The following is a 17,579-nucleotide window of genomic DNA, read 5'->3' as shown; positions in this document are numbered from 1 at the left end:
TTTTCATCTGAGCCGTCTTTTCAATCCATTGCATGTAAACTATGAACTTTCCTTCATTTGATTTGCCAAAAGCCTTTTTTCTTTCCTTTTCTAAAGTGAAGAGAATCAAAAGCTCTGACTTTTACAACTATTACTTCTAAAATGGATTTCAAGAATCCTTTTTGGAAGTCAAAGACTGAGCGGAGATTATTCCTCTGCTGTAACAGTCCTCAGCTTCCCTGTGAAATGGGACCCAAAAGGCTGGTGTGGCCAAGCTTGGAGATTTGGGGGGAATATGGTAGAATGGTGGTGGGGGAGTCTTCTGGATAGTTTAGATTTTACTCCAAGTACAAGGTAAATCCCTCTGAAGGTTTAAAGGAGGAGTGTGAAGTTTGAGATCTTTCTGGCAATGAAATATGGAGAATGGGCTCCAGGGGTGAGCAATCCAGTTGAGTTTACATTGCATTGGTGATGAGGACAGGGATTTTTGTGTCCCCTAAATTGGTTCTGGTTTATGGTGCTTGCAAACATTCCTCAATTGGGAGACTCCTAATGGCAAAACCATACCAAGCTGCTGTCCTCCTAATACAGAATAGATTTTGTTCCCAAAGGATAGTTACCTGCAAGGACCAATAAGACACCCTCCAACTGATGTCATTCCACCTCTTTCTGCAAAATTACTTTGAAGGGTCAGATATGGGACTGAGATTCAGTGGTATCTTTCTCAACCAGGTTTTTGCTTTGTTTTGTTTTCTTTTGTTTTTTGGAGGTGATCTTTTTTCTTCTCTCTCTCTCTCTCTCTCTGTGTGTGTGTGTGTGTGTGTGTGTGTGTGTGTGTGTGTGTGTCTTCCTCCCTCCCTCTCTCTCTCTATTGGTACAGTACTTAAGTGGCATTTAAGAAATCAATAAAGCAACAAAAATTATTAACTTTTGTGACCAAAGTGACCTCCCTTCAGCCCCCCCAGTTGATTAGGCTTTTTTGTTTTCTGGCTGGTGAATATCAAGAGGCAAAAGTAAAACCAAGTCAACCTTCCCTGGTTGGTTTTTGTTTTATTGACATTTACTGAGTGCCCTTGATGTGAAAAGCGTTGTGCTAGTTGCTGGGGATAGGTAGATAAGGCATTCCCAATACAGAGGTGAGAGGCCAGTAAACAAATTATTTTCACCATGGAGGTCTGTAGGAGGTTCAGGATGAACCTGGGGGAAGAGAAGGGACTGTGTCTACCCTTGAGTTGAAACTTGAAGGAGGAATTACAGTTTGCCAAGTGGACAAGCAAAGGAACACTGGTCGTACTGCCCTCCAAACCTCCTGCCCTCTCAACCTAAGGCTGGGTGTATTTGCTCCCCTCTCTTTACAAAATAGTTTTTGGTCCCCTGGAACAAAAGATCAGCTTTAGCTCCCTACCTCTGCCAGAGCAAATATTGGGAAATGTCAAGCTCGATGAGTTTAGTGTTGCACCTTATTGCGTGTGCCACAGGGATGAATCTATTCATCCCCCTCACCCCCACTCCCTCCACAAATGAGAATCAGGTGGCCAAAGTAAAGCTAAATCCCTGTAAATGAGATGGGGAAGAACTAGGGGCCACCCAGGGATGCAAGAGGGTGACGGAAGAACCAACAACAATGACCAACGATTGATCCTGCAAAGTTCCTTGTACAAAAGCCCACAGAAAGTGCAGAGATGGTGATGTAATATTGCCTGATGTCAGAGCAACAATCAATAACTATAAGAAATGAGAATGCTGGCTATTCTGGGGTCTCTCAGGAACTCCTATTTCCTTTCTTTAAAACAGAAAAAAAAAAAAAAAAAAAGATAAATAAGGGCCAGGCAAGGTGGCTCATGCCTGTAATCCCAACACTTTGGGAGGCCAAGGCAGGTGTATCACCTGAGGTCAGGAGTTCGATACCAGCCTGGCCAACATGGTGAAACCCCATCTCTACTAAAAATACAAAAATTAGCCAGGCATAGTGGTGGGTGCCTGTAATCCCAGCTTCTTGGGAGGCTGAGGCAGGAGAATCACTTGAACCCGGGAGGCAGAGGTTGCAATGAGCTGAGATCCCAACACTGCACTCCAGCCTGGGTGACAGAGTGAGACTCTGTCTCAAAAAAAAAAAAAAAAAAAAGAAGCAAAAACAAAAAACAAAACCAAAGTACACAGGCAACAAAATGCATGATACCTCACATTTCAATACTACCATTGAATGTAAATGGCCTAAATGCTCCACTCAAAAGATACAGAACCGCACAATGAATAAGAACTCACCAACCAACTATCTCCTGCCTTCAGGAGATTCACCTAAGACGTAAGGACTCACATAAACTTAAAGGAGTGGAAAAAGACATTTCACATAAATGGACCCCAAAAGCGAGCAAAGGTAGCTATTCTTATATCAGACAAAATGAACTTTAAAGCAGCAGCAGTTAAAAGAGACAAAGAGGAACCATATATAATGGTAAAAGGCCTTGTCCAACAAGAAAATATCACAATCCTCAACATATATGCACCTAACACTAGAGCTCCCAAATTTATAAAACAATTACTAGAGGCAGGGTGCAGTGGCTCATGTCTGTAATCCCAACATTTTGGGAGGCTGAGGCAGGGGGATCACCTGAGGTTGGGAGTTCAAGACCAGCCTGACCAACATGGAGAAACCCCATCTCTACTAAAAATACAAAAACTTAGCCAGGCATGGTGGTGCATGCCCGTAATCCCAGCTACTCAGGAGGCTGAGGCAGGAGAATCACTTGAACCTCAGGAGGCAGAGGTTGCTGTGAGCTAAGATTGCACCATTGCACTCCAGCCTGGGCAACAAGAGTGAAATTTCATCTCAAAAAAAAAAAAAAAAAAAAATACTCCACTGACAACACTAGACATGTCATCAAGACAGAAAGTCAATAAAGAAACAGATTTCAAGTATACCATGGAACAAATGAACTTAACAGATATATACAGAACATTTCATCCAACAACTGCAGAATACACATTCTACTCAACAGCATATGAAACTTTCTCCAAGATAGACCATATGATAGGCCATAAAACAAGCCTCAATAAATTTAAGAAAATTGAAATTTTATCAAGCACTCTCTTAGACCACAGTGGAATAAAACTGGAAATCAACTCCAAAAGGAACCTTCAAAACCATGCAAATACATGGAAATTAAATAACCTGCTCCTGAATGAGCACTGGTCAAAAACAAAATCAAGATGGAAATTTAAAAATTATTCTAACTGAATGACAATAATGACACAATCTATCAAAACCTCTGGGATACAGCAAAGGCAGTGCTAAGAGGAAAGTTCATATCCCTAAATACCTACATCAAAAAGCCTGAAAGAGGCCGGGCATAGTGGCTCAAGCCCTGCAACCCCAGCACATTGGGAGGCCGAGGCGGGCAGATCATCTAAGGTCAGTAGTTCAAGACCAACCTGGCCAACAAGGTGAAACTCTGTCTCTACTAAAAATACAAAAATTAGCTGGGCATGGTGACATGCGCCTGTAATCTCAGCTACTTGGGAGGCTGAGGCACAAGAATTGCTTGAACCCAAGAGGTGAAGTTTGCATTGAGCTGACATCACACCACTGCACTCCAGCCTGGGCAACAGAGTGAGATCCTGTCTCAAAAAAAAAAAAAAAAAAAGGTCTGAAAGAGTACAGACAATCTAAGGTCACACCTCAAGGAACTAGAGAACCAAGAACAAACCAAACACAAACCCAGCAGAAGAAAGGAGATAACCAAGATCAAAGCAGAACCAAATGAAATTGAAACCAAAAAAAAAAAAAAAATACAAAAGATAAATGAAACAAAAAGCTGGTTCTTTGAAGATAAATAAAATTGATAGACCATTAGCAAGATTAACCAAGAAAAGGAGAGAGAAAATCCAAATAACCTCACTAAGAAATGAAACAGGAGATGTTATAACTGACATCACTGAAATACAAAAGATCATTCACAGCTACTATGAACACCTTTACACACATAAACTAGAAAACCTAGAAGAGATGGATAAATTCTTGGAAAAATACAACGCTCCTAGCTTAAATCAGGAAGAATTAGATACCCTGAACAGACCAATAATAAGAAGCAAGATTGAAATGGTAATTTTAAAATTACGAACACAAAAAAGTCCAGGACCAGATGGATTCACAGCAGAATTCTACCATACATTCAAAGAAGAATTGGTACCAATCCTTTTTAACACTATTCCACAAGACAGAGAAGGAAGGAACACTCCCTAATTCATTCTATGATGCCAGCATCACCCTAATACCAAAACCAGGAAAGGACATAACCAAAAAAGAAAACTACAGACTGATATCCTTGATGAACATAGATGCTAAAATCCGTAGCAAAATACTAGCTGAATCCCAACAACATATCAAAAAGATAATCCACCATGATCAAGTGGGTTTCATGCCAGGGATGGAGAGATGGTTTAACATATGCAAGTCAATAAATGTGATACACCACATAAACATAATTAAGAAACAAAAATCACATGATTATCTCAATAGATGCAGAAAAAGGATTCTACAAAATCCAGCATATCTTTATGATTAAAAGGCTCAGCAAAATCAGCACACAAAATATAATAAAAGCCATCTATGACAAACCCACAACCAACATAATATTGAATGGGGAAAGTTGAAAGCATTCCCTCTGAGAACTGGAACAAGACAAGGATGTCCACTCTCACCATTCCTCTCCAACATAGTACTGGAAGTCCTAGCCAGAGCAATCAGATAAGAGGAAGAAATAAAGGGCATTCAAATCAGCAAAGAGGAAGTCAAACTCACTGTTTGCTGATAATATGATTGTTTACCTTGAAAACCCTAAGGACTCCTCCAGAAAGCTCCTAGAACTAATAAAAGAATTCAGCGCCTTTTCCCCCCCCTCTAGCGCCGCTGGGCCTGCAGGTCTCTGTCGACCCGCGGACGCTGGTCTCTGTTCCGCAGGATGGGGTTTGTTAAAGTTGTTAAGAATAAGGCCTACTTTAAGAGATACCAAGTGAAATTTAGAAGACGACGAGAGGGTAAAACTGATTACTATGCTCGGAAATGCTTGGTGATACAGGATAAAAATAAATACAACACACCCAAATACAGGATGATAGTTCGTGTAACAAACAGAGATATCATTTGTCAGATTGCTTATGCCCGTATAGAGGGGGATATGATAGTCTGCGCAGCATATGCACACGAACTGCCAAAATACGGTGTGAAGGTTGGCCTGACAAACTATGCTGCAGCATATTGTACTGGCCTGCTGCTGGCCCGCAGGCTTCTCAATAGGTTTGGCATGGACAAGACCTATGAAGGCCAAGTGGAGGTAACTGGCGATGAATACAATGTGGAAAGCATTGATGGTCAGCCAGGTGCCTTTACCTGCTATTTGGATGCAGGCCTTGCCAGAACTACCACTGGCAATAAAGTTTTTGGCGCCCTGAAGGGAGCTGTGGATGGAGGCTTGTCTATCCCTCACAGTACCAAACGATTCCCCGGTTATGATTCTGAAAGCAAGGAATTTAATGCAGAAGTACACCGGAAGCACATCATGGGCCAGAATGTTGCAGATTACATGCGCTACTTAATGGAAGAAGATGAAGATGCTTACAAGAAACAGTTCTCTCAATACATAAAGAACAGTGTAACTCCAGACATGGAGGAGATGTATAAGAAAGCTCATGCTGCTATACGAGAGAATCCAGTCTATGAAAAGAAGCCCAAGAAAGAAGTTAAAAAGAAGAGGTGGAACCGTCCCAAAATGTCCCTTGCTCAGAAGAAGGATCGGGTAGCTCAAAAGAAGGCAAGCTTCCTCAGAGCTCAGGAGCGGGCTGCTGAGAGCTAAACCAAACAATTTTCTATGGTGATTTTTCAGATAAAGATAATAAACTTACAGACAGAAACTAAAAAAAAAAAAAAAAAAAAAAAAAGAATTCAGCAAAGTTTCCGGATACAAGATTAATGTACACAAATCAGTAGCTCTTCTATACACCAACAGCGACCAAGCAGAGAGTCAAATCAAGAACTGAACCCCTTTTACAATAGCTGCAAATAAATAAATAAATAAATAAATATTTAAAAATATTTTTTTAAAAACCTTAGGAATATACCTAACAAAGGAGTCGAAAGACCTCCACAAAGAAAACTACAAAACACTGCCGAAAGAAATCATAGACAACACAAACAAACAGAAACACATCCCATGCTCATGGATGGGTAGACTCAATATTGTGAAAATGACCACACTGCCAAAAGCAATCTACAAATTCAACGCAATCCCCATCAGAATATCACCATCATTCTTCACAGAATTAGAAAAAAAATTCTAAAATTCATATGGAACGAAAAAAGAGCCCACATAGCCAAAGCAAGACTAAGCAAGAAGAACAAATCTGGAGGCATCACACCACCTGATTTCAAACTATATTATAAGGCCATAGTCACCAAAACAGCATGCTACTGGTATAAAAATAGGCACACAGACCAATGGAATAGAATAGAGAACCCAGAAATAAACCCAAATACTTACAGCCAACTGATCTTTGCAAAACAAACAAAAACATAAAGTGGGGAAAGGGCACCCTTTTCAACAAATGGTGCTGGGATAATTGGCCAGCCACATATAGGAGAATAAAACTGGATCTTCATCTCTCACCTTATACAAAAATCAACTCGAGATGGATTCAGGACTTAAACCTATGACCTGAAACTATAAAAATTCTACGAGGTAAAACTGGAAAACTTCTAGACATTGGCTTAGGCAAGGATTTCATGACCAAAAACCCAAAAGCAAATGCAATAAAAACAAACATAACAGCTAGGACCTAATTGAACCAAAAAGTTTTTGCAAGGCAAAAGGAACAGTCAGCATAGTAAACAGACAACCCACAGAGTGAGAGAAAATCTTCACAATCTGTACATCTGACAAAAGACTAATATCCAGAATCTACAACCAACTTAAACAAATCAGTAAGAAAAAAATCAAACAATCCCATCAAAAAGTGGGCTAAGGACATGAATAGGCAATTCTCAAAAGAAGATATCCACATGGCCAACAGATATATGAAAAAATGCTTAATGTCACTAATAATCAGGGAAATGCAAATCAAAACCACAATGTGATACCACCTTATTCCCACAAGAATGGCCATAATCAAAAAATCATAACACAGTAGGTGTTGGCGTGGATGTGGTGAACCAGGAACACTTCTACCCTGCTGGTGGGAAGGTAAACTAGTACAGCCTCTATGGAAACAGTGTGGAGATTCCTTTAAAAACTAAAAGTAGAACTACCATTTGATCCAGCAATCCCACTACCGGGTATCTACCCAAAGGAAAATAAGTCATTATTCGAAAAAGATACTTGCATACGCATGTTTATAGCAGCACAATTCACAATTGCAAAATCGTGGAACCATCCCAAATGCCCGTCAATCAATGACTAGATAAAGAAACTGTGGTATATATATAGATGGAATAGTACATAGCCATAAAAAGGAATGAATTAACAGCACTTGCAGTGACATGGATGAGATTGGAGACTATTATTCTAAGTGATGTAACTCGGGAATGGAAAACCAAATATCATACGTTCTCACTGATATGTGGGAGCCAAGCTCTGAGGACACAAAGGCATAAGAATGATACAATGGACTTTGGGGACTTGGGGGGAAGAGTGGAAGGGGAGCAAGGAATAAAAAACTGCAAATATGGTGCAATGTACACATGGGTGATAGGTGCACAAAATCTCACAAATTACCACTAAAGAACTCATTCATGTAACCAAATACCACCTGAACCCCAATAACTTTTGGAAAAATTTTAAAATAAACAAAATAAACAAAAAAAATTACTTCCTAAATATCTCTGGAATCCATTTCCTTCTCCTTATTTCTTCATCTCCTCCTAGCCCTAGCTACATCACCATCACCTCTTGGCAGAACAATTTGTAATCGCCTCCTCGGTAATCTTCCCTCATCCTAATCTGTTCTCCATATATTGCAGCCAGAGTAATATCATTCCAAAGTATTTTCTGATCATGTCACATTTCTCTCCCTCATCATTGCTTAAAACTTTTTACTCCAGGCCGGGCGCAGTGGCTCACGCCTGTAATCCCAGCACTTTGGGAGGCCGAGGCAGGCGGATCACGAGGTCAGCAGATCGAGACCCATCCTGGCTAACACGGTGAAACCCCATCTCTCCTAAAAATACAAAAAAATTAGCCAGGGGTGGTGGCGGGCACCTGGAATCCCAGCTACTCGGGAGGCTGAGGCAGGAGGAATGGCGTGAACCCGGGAGGCGGAGCTTTCAGTGAGCCAAGATCTCGCCACTGCCCTTCAGCCTGGGCAACAGAGCAAAACTCCGCCTCAAAAAAAAAAAAAAAAAAAAAAAAAAACTTTTTGCTCCAGCCTGGCTAACACGGTGAAACCCCGTCTCTACAAAAAAATACAAAAATAAGCTGGGTGTGGTGGCACACACCTATAGTCCCAGCTACTCCAGAGGCTGAGGCAGGAGAATCACTTGAACCTGGGAGGCAGAGGTTGCAGTGAGCTGAGATCACGCCTCTGCACTCCAGCCTGAGTGAGGCTGACTCAAAAAAAAAAAAAAAAAATCATAAATAAATACAAGAAAAATTTAAAAATTAGCACCTGTAGATAGACCTAGCGCCTTGGGAGGCCAAGGTGGGAGGATGGCTTGAGCCCGAGAGTTTGAGGCTGCAGTGAGCTATGATCATACTGCTGCACTCCAGCCTCGGCCATGGAGCAAGACCCTGTCTCTAAATTTAAAAAAGAAAATAAAAAAAATTCAGAAACAGAAAAAAAGAAACAGATCACTTGTTCCTCTGTGTAAAAGTTAACTTGGAGCAAATTCTGGGGGATAGGGGATGTAGAGGTAGAGACTGCAGCCTGCTGGGGGGTGACATGCATTCCCAGAGAAGGAAATGATGGATGTTGAACAGAGAAGTCTCAACGTGGTGAGCAGCACGCTTTGTTTGTGTCCAGATTTTACTGGAAACTGGCTCTTAGAGTCAGAGTTCCAGAGTTCCACCCTTCTTGGTCCTAACCTACTTCTTTCTTTCATCCGCCTTCCTTGGGAGATTGTGAAACCCAAGTTGGGAATCACCAACACCAGGGTACGACTCGGGGAGGCGGGGCTTGAGAGCAGGACAGGGCACACAGGGGACGTCAGCGTGCAGAAGGTAGCCCGGGCCCACAGATGAGCTGATGCAGGTGCCATTCCTTGGCAAGGACTGTACACGTGTCATCACTGACCTCTTAAGGTCTAGAGAACTGCAGTTTTCTCCAGCACCTCCAGGACTTCATCACTGGTGCTATGATAGTAAACAAAACGATGTTCAGAGGGCACTGTGCAGTCCTGAAACCATGGAGGGGCCCAGAAGAGAGACAAATAATTACACAGGACTCCAATTTGCTATGGCTATGTTTCAGACGTAGGCCACAACAGTTCCCTTTGTTTGGAAAAACAAAGTGGCAAAACACATTGAGACACAAAAAGATCTCAGCCAGGTGCAGTGGCTCACGCCTGTAATCCCAGCACGTTGGGAGGCCGAGGCGGGCGGATCACGAGGCAAGAGATAGAGACCATCCTGGCTAACACGGTGAAACCTCATCTGTACTAAAAATACAAACTATTAGCCTGGTGTGGTGGTGGGCGCCTGGAGTTCCAGCTACTCGGGAGGCTGAGGCAGGAGAATGGCATGAACCAAGGAGGCGGAGCTTGCAGTGAGCCGAGATAGTGCCACTGCATTCCAACCTGGGCAATAGAGCAAGACAATGTCTTAAAAAAAAAAAAAGAAAGAAAGAAAAGAAAGATCTCTATTCTTTGGTCCAAGAATTTTACTCTTGAGAATGTACCCTAAAAAAATAGCTAAGTGAGGTGGAAATAAATCTTTGGTCTGTAGTGTTTAAAATCCTGGACTTCAGTATTAGAGAAACCCAGATTTTGAATCCAGTATCTGCCACTTAAGCCAACTGTGTAACCTTGGATGAGTTACTTAACTTCCACTTCCTCACCCGCAAAATGAAGAAAATCATTTTCCTACTTTGAGCTGGGCATGGTGGAGTGTGCCCGTAATCCTAGCTACTCAGGAGGCTGAGGCAGGAAAACTGCTTGAGCCCAAGAGTTCAAGATAAGCTTTGGCAAAATAGCAAGATCCCTCTTGCTCTCGAAATAGTAATAATAATAATCATCATCATCTTCCTATTTCACAGAGTTTTTGAGAAATATGTAAGATAATGCAGTAAAGATCAGTGCATAGAAGGCCGGTCACAGTGGCTCATGCCTGTAATCCCAGCACCTTGGGAGGCCAAGGCAGGAGGATCACCTGAGGTCGGGAGTTCAAGACCAGCCTGACCAACATGGAGAAACCCCATCTCTACTAAAAATACAAAATTAGCAGGCCGTGGTGGCACATGCCTGTAATCCCAGCTGCTCGGGAGGCTGAGGCAGGAGAATGGCTTGAACCAGGAGGCAGGGGTTGCAGTGAGCCAAGATTACGCCATTGCACTCCAGCCTGGGTAACGAGTGAAACTCGTTCTCAAAAACAAAACAAAACAAACAAACAAACAAACAAAAAACAGTTCGTAAAGCCCAGCACACAGTAATCTCTTAGTAAACAATATACATTGGTTGCAATCAGTGGTGTGCGGATGAATATTTAACAACTGGTTCTCATGGTGGTAAGTCCCTGATTTACAATGTTTGCAATTTCTTTGGCATAAATATTCCACCATGGCTGATTTCAAGCTGCCAATATGCTGTCACTGAATGCTGAGTTGGAGAAATATACAAGCAGTTCTTGTGAACCAGTGCAAGCCATCTCCAGCACTACCAGCTGCCCTTGTCATTACTAATATGTTTATTTCTGCATGAGTGCTAATATTGAAACACTGAAAATTTTCTAAATGCCCACAATTTGGGAACAGCTAAGCAAATTGTGATAACATCAATTCAAAGGTGCAGGTATCCATTATAATCACAATTATATATTTTTTAAAAAATTTTTTAAGAGACAGGGTCTCACTCTCTCACCCAGGCTAGAGCGCATGATCATAGCTCACTACAGCCTCGACCTCCTGGGCTCAAGTGATTTCCCCCCACCTCAGCTTCCCCAAGTAGCTAGGACTACAGGGACATGCCACCACAATCAGCTAATTTGTTGTTGTTTTTGTAGAGATGGGGTCTTGCTATATTGCCCAGGCTGATCTCAAACTCCTCAAGTGATCCTCCCACCTCAGCCTCCCAAACCTCTGGGATCACAAGCATGAGCCACTGCACCCAGCCATAATAACAATTATCAAGACTATATACTATCATGAGAAAGTGTGCATAGGCCAGGCGCGGTGGCTCACACCTGTAATCCTAGCACTTTGAGAGGCCAAGACGGGCGGATCATGAGGTCAGGAGATAGAGACCATCCTGGCTAATGCAGTGAAACCTCGTCTCTACTAAAAAAAAAACAAAAAAATTAGCCAGGCGCGGTGGCAGGTGCCTGTAGTCCCAGCTACTCAGGAGGCTGAGGCAGAAGAATGGCGTAAACCTGGGAGGCAGAGGTTGCAGTGAGCCGAGATCATGCCACTGCACTCCAGCCTGAGCAACAGAGCAAGACTCTGCCTCAAAAAAAAAAAAAAAAAAAAAAGTGTGTATATTTGTTTGCTAGTACTGCTGTAGGAAAGTAGTATGAACTAGGTGGCTTAAATAACAAAAATGTATTGTCTCACAGTTCTGGAGGCTACAAGTGTGAAATCAAGAGGTTGATAGGGTTGGCTTCTTCTCGGGGCTTTGAGAAAATGATGTGTTCCAGGCCTCTCTTTTTGGCTTGTAAGGGGCTATCTTCTCCCTGGGAGTCTTCACCTCATCTTCCTTCTATGTGTCTCTGTGTCCAAATTTCCCTTCTTGTAAGGACACCGGTCATATTGGATTAGCCCACCGTAATGAATTCATTTTAACTTGATTACCTCTAAAAAGACCCTACCTCCAAATAAGGTCACATTCTGAGGCAGTGCGGGTTAAGACTTCAACATATATTTTTGGGGGAAAGACACAAGTCAACCCATAACAGTGTTTTATGACATAACGCTAAGAGAAATTATAATTGCAGCAAACTCATATTCGGCCCTTTCTAAGTAGCAGGCAGTGTTTTAAATGCTTTAAATATGTTAACTCATTTAATTTGCACAACACCCTATGAGATATTATTATCCGCATTTTACTGATAAAGAAATTGAGGCAAAGCAAGGTTGTTACTTTCTCATGGTCACATAGATAATAAGTGGCAAAATCAAGCCCTGAACACAGGCAATCTGGCTCCAGAGATCATGGCCTCAATCTCATCATCATACTGCAAAATGTCATGCACGTTACGATTACAACAATATAAAACATGTAAAATGGAATACTATGCAGCCATAAAAAAATAATGAGTTCATGTCCTTTGCAGGGACATGGATGAAACTGGAAGCCATCATTCTCAGCAAACTAACACAGGAACAGAAAACCAAACTCCATATGTTCTCACTCATGAGTGAGAGTTGAACAGTGAGAACTCATAGACACAGGGAGGGAAAGATCACACAGCAGAGCCTGTTGGGGTGTCGGGGGGAAGGGGAGGGAGAACATTAGGACAAATACCTAGTGCATGCAGAGCTTAAAACCTAGATGATGGGTTGATGGGTGCAGCAAACCACCATGGCACATGTATACCCATGTAACAAACCTGCATATTCTGCAATTGTATCCCAGAACTTAAAGGAAAATTTTAAAATAATAAAATAAAATAAAACATGTAAATATTTTTGCAGACAAAGCCTTTATAAGATATGCAAAAATGAAACTAGTATATAGTTAGGGGAGGGGTTATTTTTTACATTATTACATTACTTTTAAAATTAATAAGGCCAGGTGCAGTGGCTCACTCCTGTAACCCCAGCTCTTTGGGAAGCTGAGGTGGATGGATTGCTTGAGGTCAGGAGTTTGAGACCAGCCTGACCAACATGGCAAAATGCCATCTCTGTTAAAAATACAAAAATTAGCCAGGTGTGGTGGTGTGCACCTGTAATCCCAGCTACTCGGGAGGCTGAGACAGGAGAATCGCTTGAACCTAGGAGGCGGAGGTTGCAGTAAGCAAAGATTCCACCATTGCACTCCAGCCTGGGCAACAGAGTGAGACTCTGTTTAAAAAAATGAATAAAGTTAATATATACATGATTGTATCGACCTTTTCTGAAAACAGGGGATGCTCTGAAAAGGTCTTCATAACCTGGGGAAATTCTTAAGGATATCATATCTCAAAAGAAGAGTAATAAAGCTGGGTGCAGTGGCATGTGCCTGTGATCCCAACTACTCAGGAGGCTGAGGCAGGAGAACTGCTTGAGACTAACCTGGGCAACATAGCACAACATCAACTTCATCTCATTAAAAAAATAAAAGGCCAGGCATGATGGCTCACTCCTGTGATCCCAGCACTTTGGGAGACTGAGGCTGGTGGATCATCTGAGGTCAAGAGTTCAAGACCAACCTTGCCAACATGGTGAAACTCCATCTCTATTAAAAATACAAAAATTAGCTGGACGTGGTGGCAGGTGCCTATAATCCCAGCTACCGGGGAGGCTGAGGCAGGAGAATCGCTTGAAACTGGGATGCAGAGGTTGCAGGGAGCCAAAATCATGCCATTGCACTCCAACCTAGGTAACAAGAGCAAAACTCCATCTCAAAAAAAAAAAAAAAACAAAAAAAGCTATAATTCCCATGTGGGATAACCAGTCTCCAAGACAGTCCCTACGATCCTTGCCCTCTGTGATTTCGGCCTTGTCGTGATCTTCCCACATTCCAGGGCTGGCTTCTGTGACCAATAGAATACTGTGGAGCTAATAGCATGGGGCTTCCAAGGTAAAAGTCAAAAAAGGCATTGCAGCCTGGGTGCAGTGGCTCACACCCATAATCCCAGAACTTGGGGAGGCCAAGGCAGGTGGATCACTTGAGGCCAGGAGTTCGAGACCAGCCTGGCCAATATGGCAAATCCCCATCTCTACTAAAAATACAAAATTAGCCAGACGTGATGGTGCACACCTGTAATCCCAACTACTCAGGAGGCTGAGGCAGGAGAATCACTTGAACCTGGGAGGCAGAGGTTGCAATGAGTCAAGGTTGCACCACTGCCTGGGAAAGCAAAAACTCCATCTCAAAAAAAATTTTTTTTTTTAAAAAGGCATTGAGTTTCCCTATTGGTCTCTTGGCTCTCTTGTTCTGGAAAAAGTCAGCGGCCATATTTTGCTGACACCACAGCAGCCCTGTGGAGAGGCTCACCTTGGGCAAGCCAGCTTTGGAGCAGATCCTCAAGCCCTGTGAAGACTCAAGTGTCTCCATCTTGGAAGCTAATCCACCATGCTGACTTCTGATTAACTCCAGGCCCCAGGAGTGCCTCCTGATTCCAACGTTGTTTATTGCCCTTTATGTAAGAATATGTACTCACCATAAATCCTGCCTTTAAGCCAAAGCAACCTTGATGTTATCGCGCAAATTATAGGCTGTGACACACGTAGCATTCTTGCCTGCTCTGGAGGGCTGCCTTTAATTTCTTTAATTGCGTCTACACGTCAGGCATATGCACCCCTTCCCTCTGGTGTATAAGCCCTCTAGGAAGTAACAGTGCAGTGATCTACCTGTCTTGCTGCCATCCAAGACCACACTTCCACCTGTAAATTCCCCAATAATTCATCCTCTACTGACAAACTGGATTCACCTGCCTTGTTCTTTAGTTTCTTGGCTCCTTCTGTGGTTGGGGGTTGCTTTGCATACACAGCCCTTCCACAGAATAAGCCCCGTTAAAGCCTAAATGACTACAGTCCCTGACAACCTCTTGGCTGTAACGTCGAGGGAGACTCACAGACCCACAGTCAAGCCACTCTTGAATTTCTGATCCACAGTGTGGTAGAGAATATTTTCAGCATTTGTAGTTCATTATTGACTTATTGTTCTCATTCAATATTGATCACCTGCTCCTTCTTGCTTATGCAATTACCCTTCTTAATATCTCTCACGTTCACTTTTTCTCCCTCCCAAGGCCTCAGCTGGGACCTGCTCTCCCTCCAGAATATTTTGGAATGTTATTTATTTTTTATTTTTCTTTTTTGAGACAGAGTCTCACTCTGTCGCCCAGACTGGAGTGAAGTGGTGCAGTCATGACTCATTGCAGCCTCGACATCCTGGGTTCAAATAATCCTCCCACCTCAGCCTCCCAAGTAGCTGAGACTACAGACACACACCACCACACCCAGCTAACATTTTTTTTTTTTTTAACAGATGGGGGTCTGCCTATGTAGCCCAGGCTGGTCTCCAGCAATCCTCCTGCTTCTTCCTCCCAAAGTGTTGTGGTTACAGACATGAGCCACCATGCTTAGCCTGGAATGTTTTTTGGTTTTTTGTTTGTTTGTTTATTTGTTTTGAGACAGAGGCTTGCTCTGTCACCCAGGCTGGAGTGCAATGGCACCATCTAGGCTCACTGTAACCTCTGCCTCCCGGATTCAAGCGATTCTCCTGCCTCAGCCTCCCGAGTAGCTGGGACTACAGGTGCACACCACCACACCCGGCTAATTTTTGTATTTTTAGTAGAGATGGGGTTTCACCATGTTGACCAGGCTGATCTCAAACTCCTCAGTTCAAGCAATCCACCCTCCTCAGCCTCCCAAATTGCTGGGATTACAGGTGTGAGCCACCGTGCCTGGCCTGGAATGTTATTTTTATAACAAATTTGACTGAGGTACTTCTCTAATTAAAAGCCATCTCTGGTGGCTCCGTACAGCCTGTACTCTCAAACCTAATCCCAACATGAATACATGTATTTATAAATTATATCTATGAACTGCTGTACTAACATATTATTTATATTATAAATCAGATACAGAAAAAGAGATTCCCAAAAAGATATTTACAGACTAAAGAGAGGTCTCGGATTTTTTCCCTTCACCACAGTGAGAGGTTGTGAGCACCTGCTTGGAGACCACAGACCCAGAGAGAATACATGATCAGTGACTCGTTGCCTGAGAATAATGAGTCACTGATGGTCAAATAAATACTCAGTGAACTACAGATGCTCAAAATACTCGGTGAATGTCAGGTGCTCAATGAATGTCAGATACTGGTAGTTATAATGTTTTTATTACAGAGAAGTTGAGTAAGTTCAAGATTGAAATGTGTCATTTGTGTTTGGAAGTTGTCAATGACCTTAGACAGATCATTTTCAGGTTCCCAGGAAGGAGTCAGACTGTGTCTTGGGTGAGAAGAGTAGGAGAAATGACTAACTGCTGGCTTTCCAGGCTTTTTATAATCTGACCCTGCGTCCCTCTTCTGCCTTTTTTCCTTTAGTTCTTCCCTTGCTCCCCTTTACTTTTTCCCTTGTGAAATCAAACGTAAGGATTACAGGGCTGGGAGTGGTGGCTCATGCCTGTAATCCCAGTTCTTTGGGAGGCCAAGGTGGGTGGATCACTTGAGATCAGGAGTGGAGACCAGCCTGGCCAACATGGTGAAACCCCATTTCTACTAAAAATACAAAAATTAGCTGGGCGTGGTGACACATGCCTGTAATCTCAGCTACTCAGGGGGCTGAGGCAGGAGAATTGCTTGAACCCGGGAGGCAGAGGTTGCAGTGAGCTAAGATCATGCCACTGTATTCCAGCCTGGGCAATGGAGCAAGACTCCATCTCAAAAAAAAAAGGAAAGATTACTGTCTTACTGATTCCTAAAAACTCTCCTTAAGCACTCTTTCTCCTGGAAGCCACTAAAGGAAACAAAAATATTTTGCTCCAAAATAGACTTCTTTGATACATTTCAAGCTGGCTATTCAGAAGAACTGGAAATACAAGAATAGCTGAAAAGCTGTCTTTTGTGGGAGAGATTTTATCTATAGAGAAAATCTGCCTTGATGCAGCCAGGCTTCCTCTGAAGCCCTCCTTTGTCCAAATCTAGGGAAGGTTAAGTGTCTAACACCTTTAAAGGTTTGAAAGGGGTTGGGTGTGTGGGAGGCCGAGGCTAGCAGATCACTTGAGCCCATAAGTTCGAGACCAGCCTGGGCAACATAGTGAGACGCCCCCCATCTCTACAAAAAAAAATAAAAAATAAAGGTTTGAAAGAAACATTCATATCTATTCTGTCTGAGAGTGGTTACCTGTGAAGTTTTAGCTACATAACAAGACCACCTTCGCTAGCCAGTCCTCCTTTCCCTCTCCCACAACCTGTTTTGCCAGAGTCCAAGCCCCTATTCTTCCTGTAACCTCAAGATGGTATAAAAACATCCAACCCAGCCCAGGTGCGGTGGCTCACACCTGTAATCCCAGCACTTTGGGAGGCCAAGGTGGGTGGATCACTTGAGGTCAGGAGTTTGAGATCAGCCTGGCCAACACGGTGAAAACCGGTCTCTACTAAAAATACAAAAATTAGTCAGGTGTGGTGGCGCACACCTGTAGTCCCAGTTACTCGGAGGCTGAGGCAGGGGAATTGCTTGAACCTGGGAGGCGGAGGTTGCAGTGAGCCAAGATCGCACCACTGCACTCCAGGCTGGGTGACAGGGAGACTCCAT

At 42.8% G+C, this 17,579-nt stretch overlaps 1 pseudogene; it reads left to right on the top strand.

Moving 5' to 3' along the window:
- Window positions 1-4,863: 4,863 nt before the first annotated feature.
- LOC135968940 (large ribosomal subunit protein uL18 pseudogene) lies at window positions 4,864-5,840 on the top strand (annotated as a pseudogene).
- The last annotated feature ends 11,739 nt before the right edge of the window (window positions 5,841-17,579 follow it).

Source organism: Macaca fascicularis, chromosome 20 (genome assembly GCF_037993035.2).
Source record: "Macaca fascicularis isolate 582-1 chromosome 20, T2T-MFA8v1.1".
Classification (NCBI taxonomy): domain Eukaryota; kingdom Metazoa; phylum Chordata; class Mammalia; order Primates; family Cercopithecidae; genus Macaca; species Macaca fascicularis.
Note: the sequence above shows the minus strand (reverse complement) of the source record. Positions and strands in the feature narration are given on the sequence as shown.